General features: G+C 44.1%; 1 pseudogene; it reads left to right on the top strand.

Moving 5' to 3' along the window:
* Positions 1 to 9,788: 9,788 nt before the first annotated feature.
* On the top strand, positions 9,789 to 12,917 carry LOC141060190 (uncharacterized; annotated as a pseudogene).
* Positions 12,918 to 13,482: the final 565 nt, after the last annotated feature.

Genomic DNA, 13,482 nt, shown 5'->3' with positions numbered 1-13,482 from the left:
GCCCCCATAAGATGCTCCACTGAATATGCCCCCATAAGATGCTCCATTGAATATGCTCCCATATGCTGCCCCCAAAAGATGCTCCATAGATTATGCCCCCATATGCTGCCCACAGAAGATGCCCCACAGTTTATGCCCCCATATATTGCTGCTGCCGCTACTGCAGGTATTAAAAAAAATCTGCTCAGTCTCCCCCCGGCCCCCATTCTCCCCCTGGCACTCATTAAACCCCCCCGCTCATTCCCCCGCTCATTCCTCCCCGCTGCTCAGTCTCGCCAGACCCCCATTCTCCCCCCTGGATCATTTATTGCCCCCCCTGGCGCTCATCCCCCCCTCCCCCGCTGCTCAGTTTTTTCCCTGGCCGCCATTCTCCCCCCGGATCATTTATTGCCCCCCCACCCCGCTGCTCAGTCTTCCCCCTGGCCCCCATTCTCCCCCTGGACCGCACGCTGAGACAGGAAGAAGACAGACATCCTGGCAGCCGTGCAGGACCATCGGAGCAGCCTGCAACAGACACCACTGGAGCCTGGAGGAGGTGAGTATGATGGCAGGGGATGGCGCAGGGGGGGGAGTAAACGAGGATAAGGGCCGACACCGGACCAAATTTAAACCAAAAAAAAAAAAAACACTCGCTCAGGTGCCGCCATACCGCTAAGCCCCGTCCTAGGCACGGGTCCTCCAGTGCCTAATGGCAAATACGGCCCTGCCTGCAGGAGATGTGTTGGCTCGAGCCCTGGTTTCATGGATTCACTCCGTGTCATAAATTACATTGTTTCTGATCCTAAGGAATTCAGATTACTGCACAATCTCTCCTGAAATGGGGAGCAATAGTATTTCTCTAATCTTTCCTCAGGATCCATAGTAGCTCCAATGGTCCACCATAAATGAGGGCAACTCTGGTTTACTGTTGTGTAATCTGTATTTGTAGTTTTCAGGTAATGAGATTCTCGTGCTCTGGGGCGGGGCTGTGGGTGGGGCTGTGGGCGGGGCTTTATGTGGTGCTCTGATTACATATTCCTCTGTATTGGCTTATGACAGGTCGCTGACCCCTCACTGACCTGCCCCCATTATTACATAATGCATATAATAACATTGATATTATTGGTGATAATGCCTATAATATTGTGGCTATTGTGAGGCTTAGAAAAAAAAAATTACATCCAGCAAAATGTCACCAGCGGCCCCTGTCCAGTAACCTCTATGTCTTACTTATAGATGCTACTGTGCAGGCGCCGTCATCGCTGGTGTCATTTTGCTGGATATAATTTTTTTTCTAAGCCTCACAATAGCCACAATATTATAGGCATTGTCAGGAAAAGGGGTTGTATGGCATTTGGCCAGTACACAGCAATCACATGGGCCGGGGGCTTATCTTAGTTATCCCACCACTGCCAACAATGAGTGACAAACAGTTACCAAGGTAACAGAATCGCCTCTTGTTTTTTCTTCTTCCTTGTGCTTTAGCTTACAGCGTTCGTCTATCAATACAATACATTCTACGTATGCTCCATAATTTGTGTTGCTGTATTTATTTCCATATTTACAAATTCTGGATTTCTATCACTAACAATCCTTGTTTAAACCGTGGTTTCCCTTCATCTTGTATTAGCAGTCTCCCCCTTTTGTACATAATCATTTTGTATATATGGTTTTTATGTATTAGTCATATGTATATATTGTCATATATGTTTTCTTATATTGTCCTCTCTCTGTTTTTGTAGTACCCCATAACTAAGATCCGGGAGGATAGAAACATTGGGTATGGGTATCTAGGTTGTATATGCTAATTTTTCTGTTCTGGCACTTTTTTTCTGTGGACTGGATGTTTTTGAATAAAATTCACTAATTTTGCATAATATCCAAGAAAAGTGTGCGGTGAATTATATTTCTTGTGCACATTTTGGAAATGACACCCCTCTGGGAATTCATCTAGGGATATAGTGACCATTTTCACTACAAGGATAATTTCCAGAAACTCGTAGTGGAAGGTTTAGAAAAAATTGCAGAAATGTCATTGTAGTGCCCAATATATTGTGCCCAGCTCGTGTCTCTGGAGACCTCCCCCCACCTACCCCCGGAAATTGGTAAGTCAGCTCTACTCAAATGTGTCTGTCACTAAATAATCCAAATGCTTGAATGTCAAAACAGTTCAAAAACGTGGTTCTGTGTGGAGGATTGTAAAGCTGTCATGGAGGCATAAGGCTGGCAATGATGGGCATTGTGGGTAATAATAGCGGGGATCATGCCTCATTCCTCTCTAGGAACATACACGACATCTTCTCTGGGGTTCTTTCTTGTTTCAGTTACTGGGATGAGTGCAATAAAATGTCGCTCAGTGAGTCTTCTGACATCTTCACATTCTAAAGGATTGGCGGGGACAAAAATTTCAAAAACAAGATTTTCAGTGACCTTTTCCTGATAATCAAGGAAAGTATCTGCATTTCCGGCTTTTTTGTATAACACAAAAGAATTATATGTGGCCACCTGAAACAAATACATGACTAACTTTTTATACCAGATACTGTATATACTCGTGTATAAGCCGAGATTTTTGGGCTGAAAGTCCCCCTCTCGGCTTATACGCGAATCATATACCGAGGGAGTGGGCGGAGAGGGGGAGCTGGGGTGTCAGAGACCATACTTACCTCTCCTGGCACTTCTCTGCAGCCCCTGCGTCTCCCTCTGCCATCTGCTTCCTGCATTCAGCGGACACGTGGTACCGCTCATTAAATTCATGAATATGCGCATATTTAATGAGCGGTACCATGTGACCATCTGAATGCAGGAAGCAGATGGCAGAGCGAGATGCAGGGGCTGCCGCTGTAGAGAACACCTTGCGCTAGGAGGGGTGAGTATGACGGGGGCAGAGTGATATTCACCTGTCCCCATTCCAAGCCGTGCACCACTGTGTCTCCGGGTCCTCCTGCTGTGACGGCAGAAGGCGCGATGACATAGTCAGTGCGCTCCCTCTGCTGTCAACGCAGAGATCCAGGGGACACAGCGGGGCACGGCTTGGAAAGGGGACAGGCTAATATCGCCACTGCCAGGGGCTCAGGACACCGGCACCTGGCCCTCAGCGACGGAGAGGTGAGTATGTTTTTTTTTTTTATTGCAGTTGCAGCAGCAAATAAGGGCGATTTATGGAGTATCTTATGGGGCAGCATTAGCCCTTGTGGAGCAGCATATGGGGGGTATTTATGGGGCAGCATTAATCCTTGTGGAGCAGCATATGGGGGTATTTATGGGGCAGCATTAATCCTTGTGGAGCAGCATATGGGGGGTATTTATGGGGCAGCATTAATCCTTGTGGAGCAGCATATGGGGAGTATTTATGGGGCAGCATTAACCCTTGTGGAGCAGCATATGGGGGGTATTTATGGGGCAGCATTAACCCTTGTGGAGCAGCATATGGGGGTATTTATGGGGCAGCATTAACCCTTGTGGTGCAGCATATGGGGGGTATTTATGGGGCAGCATTAACCCTTGTGGAGCAGCATATGGGGGTATTTATGGGGCAGCAATAACCCTTGTGGTGCAGCATATGGGGGGCATTTATGGGGCAGCATTAACCCTTGTGCAGCAGCATATTATGGGGATATGTATGGAGCATCTTATAGGGCAGCATTAACCCTTGTGCAGCAGCATATGGGGGGGTTTATCTATGGAGTTTCTTCTTGGACCACCATTATCACTCGGCTTTTATATAAGAGTCAATACGTTTTCCCAGTTTTTTGTGGCAAAATTAAGGGGGTCGGCTTATACACAGGTCGGTTTGTACACAAATATATACAGGTATATGATTTTCTTGATACCTAGTATGGTTGTAGAACCTGATCTGCAAGGTCCACACCCCCATATATTTGTTGTAGTCAATGACAGACACAGGTTTTGGAGTAGTGGATCCCTGTTGGTCTGCAGGGGCCCTTGTGGCATCTGTGTGGATCGAGCTCAGGATAAATATATCTTTTTTATCCTTATACTTAAGGACAAGCAGCTCTCCATTGTGTAAAGCCCCTGACTGCACCTTTCGGAACTTTTTGCTGACCAATGATTGTGGAAACCCCTGACGGTTTTTGTGAATGGTCCCACAAGCCCCTATGTTATTTCCAACCAGACTTTTAAATAGGGGTATGCTGGTGTAGTAGTTGTCAACATTGAGATTGTAGCCTTTTTGTAAAAATGGAGTTATCAGCTCCCAAACGATTTTTCCAGATGACCCCAGATAAGTAGGGCATCCTGGTGGGTTTAGTTGGCTATCTTTCCCCTCATAAATGTGTAAAGCTGATGTGTATCCGGTTGAACTCTCGCACATTTTATAGAACTTTATTCTGAACCTTGCCCTCTTAGAAGGAATAAATTGCTTGAGGTGCAGTCTTCCTTTCAATTTTACAAGGGACTCATCAATGGAAATGTTTTCTGTTGGGGTGTAGAGCTTTAAGAACTTTCCTGTCAAGTCTTCGATGATGGGTCTGATTTTGAATAGTCTGTCATGTTCTGGTGCATTTCTGGGCAGGCATTGACTAGTGTCGTTAAAATGCCAAAATCTGAAACTGTGGAAAAAAATAAAGCTATGGAGGGGTATAGGGGAATACCCGAGATACAAAGCCAGTTGGTTTGACCCCCGGCTGACTGAACTGCTAAGTCTACGGAATTTTGGACAGTGGAGAAGAATAGGTATATGGTATGTGTCGCTGTTGCTAGATCAGGGGTGGGGAACCTCAGGCCCCAGGGCCATTTACGGCCCTCGATGACCTTTTATCAGGCCCCCCCGAGCAGATTCTCAGGGACCGCATTCTTGGGCAGGGAGCTGTATTTTGATTGCCACAAGCTCATTAATTTTTCTTGCTCTGTGAGCACATACATGCAGTGTTCACTACTGAACATTGAAGGGCATGCAATGAAAGATTAAGCCAGTACCACAGTCAGGATGTACTTTGTGGGCAGAGTTTGTACGGCCCCCGAAGGATGGTATAATTATCCAAATGGCCCTTGGCAGAAAAAAGATTCCCCACCGCTGTGCTAGATGGTGAGACATTTAAAACATTTGAAACACTTAGGAAAGAGTTCCCTTTGGAGCATACTATGTTTTACCAGTATCTGCAGCTGCGACACGCATTCTCTAGACAGTGAAGGTCACCGATAGTGATACAGAATGACAGTATATTGAATACGCTTGGCCCCCAGAGGGGCACTAGGGGTCTTATATCGATAATTCACAGGGGATTGCTGGATATGTTTTTGGATAGACACCCATTGATGGCTAGATCCAAATGGACAAGGGATTTGGGAGACATATCGGATGAGCAGTGGGAGTCGGTTTTACAATATGTCCCTAGAATATCTATGAGTGGATCTGGGAGGGGGTCGCAGTTATACACTATACATGGGGTATACAGGACACCTGTGTGGATGAAAAAGGCTGGACTAAGGGCAGATTCTGGATGTCCGAGATGTACGATGGATGAAGCAGATATTCTTCATATGCTATGGTCTTGTCCATGATTACAGGCATTTTGGTTCGGGGTCCTAAATTTAGTAGAAAGAGTGTCGGAAGCAAATATTACTCGAGATCCATTGACGTGTATTTTAGGACATGTAGAGGAGGTGGCGTTGGATGAATGGGGTAGGCCAGCAATAGCCAGACTGCTTTATGTTGCAAAGAAGACTATCACACTGCACTGGTTAGATCAGTGTTTCTCAACTCCAGTCCTCAAGACCCTCCAACAGGTCATGTTTTCAGGATTTCCTTAGTATTGCACAGGTGATGCTATTAATGCTTGAGCAGGTGAGCAGGTGATGAAATTATCACCTGTGCAATACTAAGGAAATCCTGAAAACATGAACTGTTGGTGGGTCTTGAGGACTGGAGTTGAGAAACACTGCGTTAGATGAAAATCCTCCTACTAGGAAGGAATTTGTAAAAATGAGTTAATTTTGTAATCCTTATGGAGCGAAGCGTCTACATGAAAAGAGGCAAGAGAATATCTGGGGGGGCTGGTTGGACTTTCCCGGATTGGCTTCCGCAGAACTCATCAAAAATAGGATATTAGGGTTATAAAAAAGTGTACAACATTGTAATGCATGGCTAAGGATTGTAGATGCGTGACGGGGGGGTTCTTGTTATGGGAAGGGGGAGGGATGTGTTTGGTGTATTTGCATTTATTAAAAAATGGGGAAAGTATTATAATTTGTACTCTAATGTATACTTATGTATGCAATACTATCCTGTATGCTTTCTTCAATACTTTCTTCGCTGTCAGAACATAAAAGTGCATAAGCCTCCTCCACTATAATACTGAAGGGCCATTTTATAAGTTTTCATTTTTTTTTCGTAAATACAAAACTGCGACGTGACTGACGTGACCAAATTATTGGGCAGACAATTGAGTAAAACCTAATTCTTTACCCTACCCCTAACTTTAGAAGAAACCCTAACCCTATAGCATTAACACTAACCCTAACTATAGCATTAACTGTAACCTGCCTTATCTGTTTTTTTATTTGATATTTGGGAGGCAGAATGAACAAACAGTTGAACACCGCACACTACTGGCTCATCCAACAAGGTTTTCTATTAGACTGTGAACTGTCATTGTCTTGGTAAATAATTAAAGTTTTTTGCATAGCTTGCCATTTTTATGGACAGTTTACTTTTTTAGTAACCCCCCATTGTATCCCCCGGGGCTCCTAATGATTTTTGTAATTACCTTGCGTTGCCAATTCTGCCTGTGAGCGGCACTATGCAGGTAGCTGATTCCGGGTCACGTGACCCCCAGACTGCAGCCGCCGCTAACATCCGCTAATGTCACGTCAATTTCCTGACTCTGGAAATTGATGTGACATCATCAGCAGGCGTGACCCAGCATCAACACACTGCTGTCACTCATCAAGAGTCACAGCAGTGTGTGGGCGGTGCTGCACCACATGTCACAGCCCCGTCACTCTGCAGCATCTGTCTTCTCACCCATCAAGAGTGACGGGACTGTGCAGGGGGTGGATGGGGCTGTGCAGGGGGTGGACGGGGCTGTGCAGGGGGTGGACGGGGCTGTGCGGGGGTGGACGGGGCTGTGCGGGGGGTGGACGGGCTGTCTGTCGGCTATGCAATGGGTGGACAGGTTGCACGGGGGTCTGCGGGTTGCTGTGCGGGGGAGTGGGTGAGCCGTGCCAGGGTCTGCAGGCTGTCTGCTGGCTATGTGGCGGGTGGACGGGCCGTGTTTGGGTCTGCGGGCTGTCTGCCAGCTGTGCGGGGGGTGGGCAAGCCGTGCGGGGTCTACGGGCTGTCTGCCAGCTGTGCGGGGGGTGGACGGGCCATGCGGGGGTCTGCGGGCTGTCTGCTGACTGTGCAGGGGGTGGACTGGCCTTGTGAGGGTCTGCGGGCTTTATGCCGGCTGTGCGGGGGGGTGGGCAGGCTGTGCGGTTTGGCCAGGGCTGTGCGGGGGGGTCTGCGTGCTGTGCGGGTGGTGCCGGGGCTGTGCGGGTGTGTGAGTGTGTGTGCGTGCGTGTTTATGCAGGCAGGCATTGTCCGATTGGACTACAAGTCCCATCGGGCGATGCCTGGTACACTGTCAGTGAGTGACACATTAGCCAATGATGAGACAGTAGTAGTCCCATCTTCCGGCTAATGTGTTGAATGTAAAAAAAAACACATACAGAACATACAACATATAGAACATACATATAACATTCAACACATAACAGAGTACAATCACCTAATTACATGAAGCCATCAATCTCCTGTAATAAAAATAAAATAATAAAGCAACCTATACTCACCTTTCCGCTGTAGTCCAGATAACAATGAGGGTCCCAAGACTAGCTCCCGTATAGAGCAGTCGCATCAGCTGATGCGACCGCTCTCCAGGGGCCCCAGCAATAAAATAACAGGCAGAGGTAATCCTCCGCTGTGTATCCCTCCGCCGCCGGGAAAGAGGTCCCGTAACCCTAACAATAATCCCAATTCTCATGCAGCATTGCTGTTAAGTGAGAGCCTGAACTCATGTAACCTCAGTGATGCACTGCAGGAGCCAGTCTCCTGTCAGTTCATCACTGGGAGGCCCACTCACCTGATGTCACTCTTCTGTAGGGGAGATCATAGTGGGACACTTGTTATTAATTGGACTGTGTTGGGCAGGGAGTATACGGTTTGCTTGTTTATTTCATTACTTTTTATTACAGGAGACCAAGGGCGTCGCTTGGATCTGGGCATGCAAAAAAAATATGAATTCCATGTTGTGTTTTATTTCATTAAACTACTTTATTCTTATGTGTGTGTGTTTTTTTAACCCTTTATTACTATAAGGTTAATAATGGATAGGCGTCTTATTGACGCCTCTCCATTATTAACCGGGCCATTTTCCAATAGCAAGCTGACATTAACCCCTTATTACCCCATATCCCACCGTTACATGGGAGTGGGAAGAGAGGGGCTAAGTGCCAGAATTGGCGCATCTTATAGATGCACCATTTCTGGGGCGACTGCGGGCTGGTATTTGTAGCCAGTGGGGTCCAATATCTATGGCCCTTTTCTATGCTATGAATATCAGCCCGCAGCTGTCTGCGTAGCCTTTCTGGCTATAAAATTGTGTGGGACCCCACGTCATTTTTTTGGGGGTCTCCTATTTTAATAGCCAGTAAAGGCTATGAAGACAGCTGCCGGCTGATATTCATAGCCTGGGAAAAGGCCATGGGTATTATCCCCTTCCCAGGCTACAAATATTGTCCCCTGGCCGTCGACTTTCACCCTCTGGCACAGAAAATTGCGCGGGAGCCCACGCCATTTTTTTTATTTATTAAAATGAAACATTGTTCATTAATAAACATGGATATGGAAATATCTATAGAAATATCTGGAAATATCTATGGATATATCTATAGATAGTATAGATAGATATATGGATCTATCTATCTATCCCATATCTATCTATCCCATATCTGTATCTATTTATTTATCTATCAATGCCATATCTATCTATCCCATATCTCTCTATCTGTGTATGTAATGGAGTGTGGGTTGGACAAATGTAAAAGAGGAGGTCGGACAGAAATGACATCACAAATCATTTTTTGTTAAATAACATACCTTTATTTGGCTTACAAAAACTCATAGCAATCTGTATGTGAAAAACATGAAAAAACACATGACAAACGCATCAATAACGCACCTGCATTATCTGCCAAGAGCTGTGGATTCTGTGTGGAATAATCCGCCCTGGAATCCGCCCGGTGTGCACACAGCCTTATAGCTCTCAGCACTATAACGGTGTGTACATGGGGACTTATTATTAAGAACGTCTGTGTCTGTGCACGCTCCTGTGTGTGTGCGCTCATGATGCTTGCAATGTGTTTTATGTGAACGCGTGGCGGATTGTGCTGTGGATTTTTCTGTGTGGATTTTGCTATATCCGCAGGTACAATGACTGGCGTTTTACCTGCGGATTTATAGCGGATTTTGTGCGGCTTTCACCTGCGTTTTGACACCTGCGGATTCTTATAATGGAGCAGGTGTAAAACGCTGCGGAATCTGCACAAAGAATTGACATGCTGCAGAAATGAACCCTCAGCGTTTATGCTGCGGATTTTCTGCACCATGTGCACAGCGGTTTTTGTTTTACATTGACTATAATGGTACTGTACAATGCAGGAGAATCTGCTGCGGATCCGCAGGGCCAAATCCACTGCGGATCTACAGTAGAATCCACAACGTGTGCACAGACCCTTACAATAAGATGCTTCAGATTGAAGAGAGGGGAGGGAGGGGTTTGGGTGTGTTTTGGAGTGGGTGTGCTAGGTGCTGGCTTACAGGCCAGTGCAATGCATCATGGAACTTGTAGTATTAGAGCACAGTAAGTTGGGAGAAAGGAAGTTGTCGATTAAGCCCATGAGACCTGGAGCCAGCACTGAAATTGTGCTGCTAGAGCATCATAAAAGGTAATATTGCTAAAATAAACACAGTGGATGTTTTTAGTGGCACATAATAACAAGATTTATGAAAAAAAATTACAGTAGTGGGCAACTTCTTTAAGTAGAAATGTTCAAAAATATAAAACTCAATGATATTTCATGAAAGAAAATTGTTCTTTGTCTTGGCAGATGACTGTAACAGGAGTTCAAAAGAACAGCTGACATCTTTAATTTTTAAATCTGATGATCTTGAGATCCTACAAGATACAACTGAAGTGATTGCTATTACTCCAGATATACCATCATCCATTCACAGCAAAGATCTGTCATCTGATCCTATGAAACAGGTCCCATCTTCTGATTCATTACTGACTACTAAGGAAACTCAAAGTCACAAAAGAGGCATTAAAAAACAAACTGCTCCTAAAGCAAAAAATTCATTTTCTTGTTCAGATTGCGGGAAATCTTTTAACAACAAATCTCATTTTGTTACACACCAGAGAATGCACACAGGGGAGAAGCCTTTTTCCTGTTCAGAATGTGGGAGATGTTTTGCAGATAAATTACATTTTGCCACTCACCATAGAACTCACACAGGGGAGAAGCCTTTTTCCTATTCAGAATGTGGGAGATGTTTTGCAGATAAATTACATTTTGCCACTCACCATAGAACTCACACGGGGAAGAAGCCTTTTTCCTGTTCAGAATGTGGGAAATGTTTTAACCAGAAATCAGATTTGGTTAATCATCATAGAACTCACACAGGGGAGAAGCCTTTTTCCTGTTCAGAATGTGGGAAATGTTTTAACCAGAAATCAAATTTGGTTAAACACCAGAGAACTCACACAGGGGAGAAGCCTTTTTCCTGTTCAGATTGTGGGAAATGTTTTAAGCAGAAATCATATTTTGTTAAACACCAGAAAACTCACACAGGGGAGAAGCCTTTTTCCTGTTCAGAATGTGGGAAATGTTTTAACCAGAAATCAAGTTTGGTTAGACACCAGAGAACTCACACAGGGGAGAAGCCTTTTTCCTGTTCATATTGTGGGAAATGTTTTAACCAGAAATCACATTTTGTTAAACACCAGAGAACTCACACAGGGGAGAAGCCTTTTTCCTGTTCAGAATGTTGGAAATGTTTTAACCAGAAATCAGATTTGGTTGATCACCATAGAATTCACACTGGGGAGAAGCCTTTTTCCTGTTCAGATTGTGGGAAATGTTTTAAGCAGAAATCATATTTTGTTAAACACCAGAGAACTCACAGAAGGGAGAAGCCTTTTTCCTGTTCAGATTGTGGGAAATGTTTTAACCGGAAATCACATTTTGTTAAACATCAGAGAACTCACACAGGGGAGAAGCCTTTTTCCTGTTCAGAATGTGGGAAATGTTTTAACCAGAAATCAAATTTAGTTAAACACCAGAGAATTCACACAGGGGAGAAGCCTTTTTCCTGTTCAGAATGTGGGAAATGTTTTGCAGATAAATCACATTTTGTTACTCACCATAGAACTCACACAGGGGAGAAGCCTTTTTCCTGTTCAGAATGTGGGAAATGTTTTAACCAGAAAGGGGTTCTTGCTAAGCACCAAAGAACTCACACAGGAGAAAAACCTTTTTGATGTTCAGAATGTGGGAAATGTTTTACTCAGATTTCAAGTCTTGTTACACATAAGAGAATTCACACAGCAGAGAAGCCATATTCATGTTCAGAATGTGGGAAATGTTTTAAATGGAAAATAGATCTTGATCGCCATCAAAGATCGCACACAGGAGAGAAGCCTTTTTTCCTGTTCAGAATGTGGGAAATGTTTTAACCGGAAAGCGATTCTTGTTAGACATCAGAGACCTCACACAGACGAGAAGCCATTTTCATTTTCTTAATGTGGGAAATATTTTACTTGGAAATCAACTGTTAATAAACATCATAGATTGTGGGAAATTTTTTAACAAGAAATCTTATTTTGTTACCAGAGAATGCACACACGGGAGAAGCCTTTTTCCTATTCAGACTGTGGGAAATGTTTTGCAGATAAATCACATTTTGTTACTTACCATACAACTCACACAGGGAAGAAGCCTTTTTCCTCTTCAGAATGTGGGAAATGTTTTAACCAGAAATCAGATTTGGTTAATCACCATAGAACTCACACAGGGGAGAAGCCTTTTTCCTCTTCAGAATGTGGGAAATGTGTTAACCAGAAAGGGGATCTTGTTAAGCACCAAAGAACTCACAGGAGAGAAGCCTTTTTTTGTTCAGAATGTGGGAAATGTTTTAACCAGAAAGGGGATCTTGTTAAACACCAAAGAACTCACACAGGAGAGAAGCCTTTTTCATGTTCAGAATGTGGGAAATGTTTTGCAGATAAATCACATTTTGTTACTCAGCATAGAACTCACACGGGGGAGAAGCCTTTTTCCTGTTCAGATTGTGGGAAATGTTTTAACCAGAAGTCAAATTTGGTTGATCACCAGAGAACTCACATAGGAGAGAAGCTTTTTTCATGTTCAGAATGTGGGAAATGTTTTACTCAGAATTCAAGTCTTGATACACATGAGAGAATTCACACAGCAGAGAAGCCATATCCATGTTCAGAATGTGGGAAATGTTTTAAATGGAAAATAGATCTTGATTGCCATCAAAGAACACACACAGGGAGAAGCCTTTTTACCTGTTCAGAATGTGGGAAATGTTTTAACCGGAAAGCAATTCTCGTTAGACATCAGAGCAGTCACACAGAGGAGAAGCCTTTTTCATTTTCTTAATGTGGGAAATATTTTACTTGGAAATCAACTGTTAATAAACATCAGCGATGTCACATAGGGGAGAAGTCTTTTATGTTCATAATGTTGGAATAGTTTTAACCAAAATAGAATCTTAAATGGGTTGTCTCTTGTCATTCCTCATGTTTGCTGCTAAAAGGATAAAACTAAACTTTATTAGTTCCAAATGTAAAACTATACCCATAATTCACCCCCTTAAGGTTAATCAATAGGTGACTAATAGAAAAAACATGTACCCCAAAGTTCAATGTATAGAGTGAGGTGACGTACAGTACAGACCAAGTTTGGACACACCTCATTCAAAGAGTTTTCTTTATTTTCATGACTATGAAAATTGTGGATTCACTCTGAAGGCATCGAAACTTTGAATTAACACATGTGGAATTATATAATTAACAAAAAAGTGTGAAACAACTGAAAATATGTCTTATATTCTAGGTTCTTCAAAGTAGTCATCTTTTGCTTCGATGACTGCTTTGCACAATCTTGGCGAGCTTCAAGAGGTAGTCACCGGAAATGATCATTCCCATGGACAGAATAGTACATCATACGCGATCAGCCACGTTCACAGAGAAAGTGCGGTTGATCGCAGCCGAGTGTCAACTGATTATCACAACTGGCACTATATGCCAGGAGCAGTCATGGACTGCTCCCGTCATATTAACCCCTGGCACACTGCGATCAAACATGATCGCAGTGTTCCTGTGACATAGGAAAGCATCGCGCAGGGAAGGGGTTCCTTGCGTGCTTCCATGAGACCCTCAGACCAATGCAATGTGACCACATTGTTCCTTGAGC

The sequence above is a fragment of the Dendrobates tinctorius genome, unplaced genomic scaffold (genome assembly GCF_039654945.1).
Source record: "Dendrobates tinctorius isolate UK_male_01 unplaced genomic scaffold, ASM3965494v1 ptg000233l, whole genome shotgun sequence".
NCBI lineage: Eukaryota > Metazoa > Chordata > Amphibia > Anura > Dendrobatidae > Dendrobates > Dendrobates tinctorius.
The sequence above is the reverse complement of the archived record's forward strand: the minus strand, read 5'-3'. Positions and strand labels throughout refer to the sequence as shown.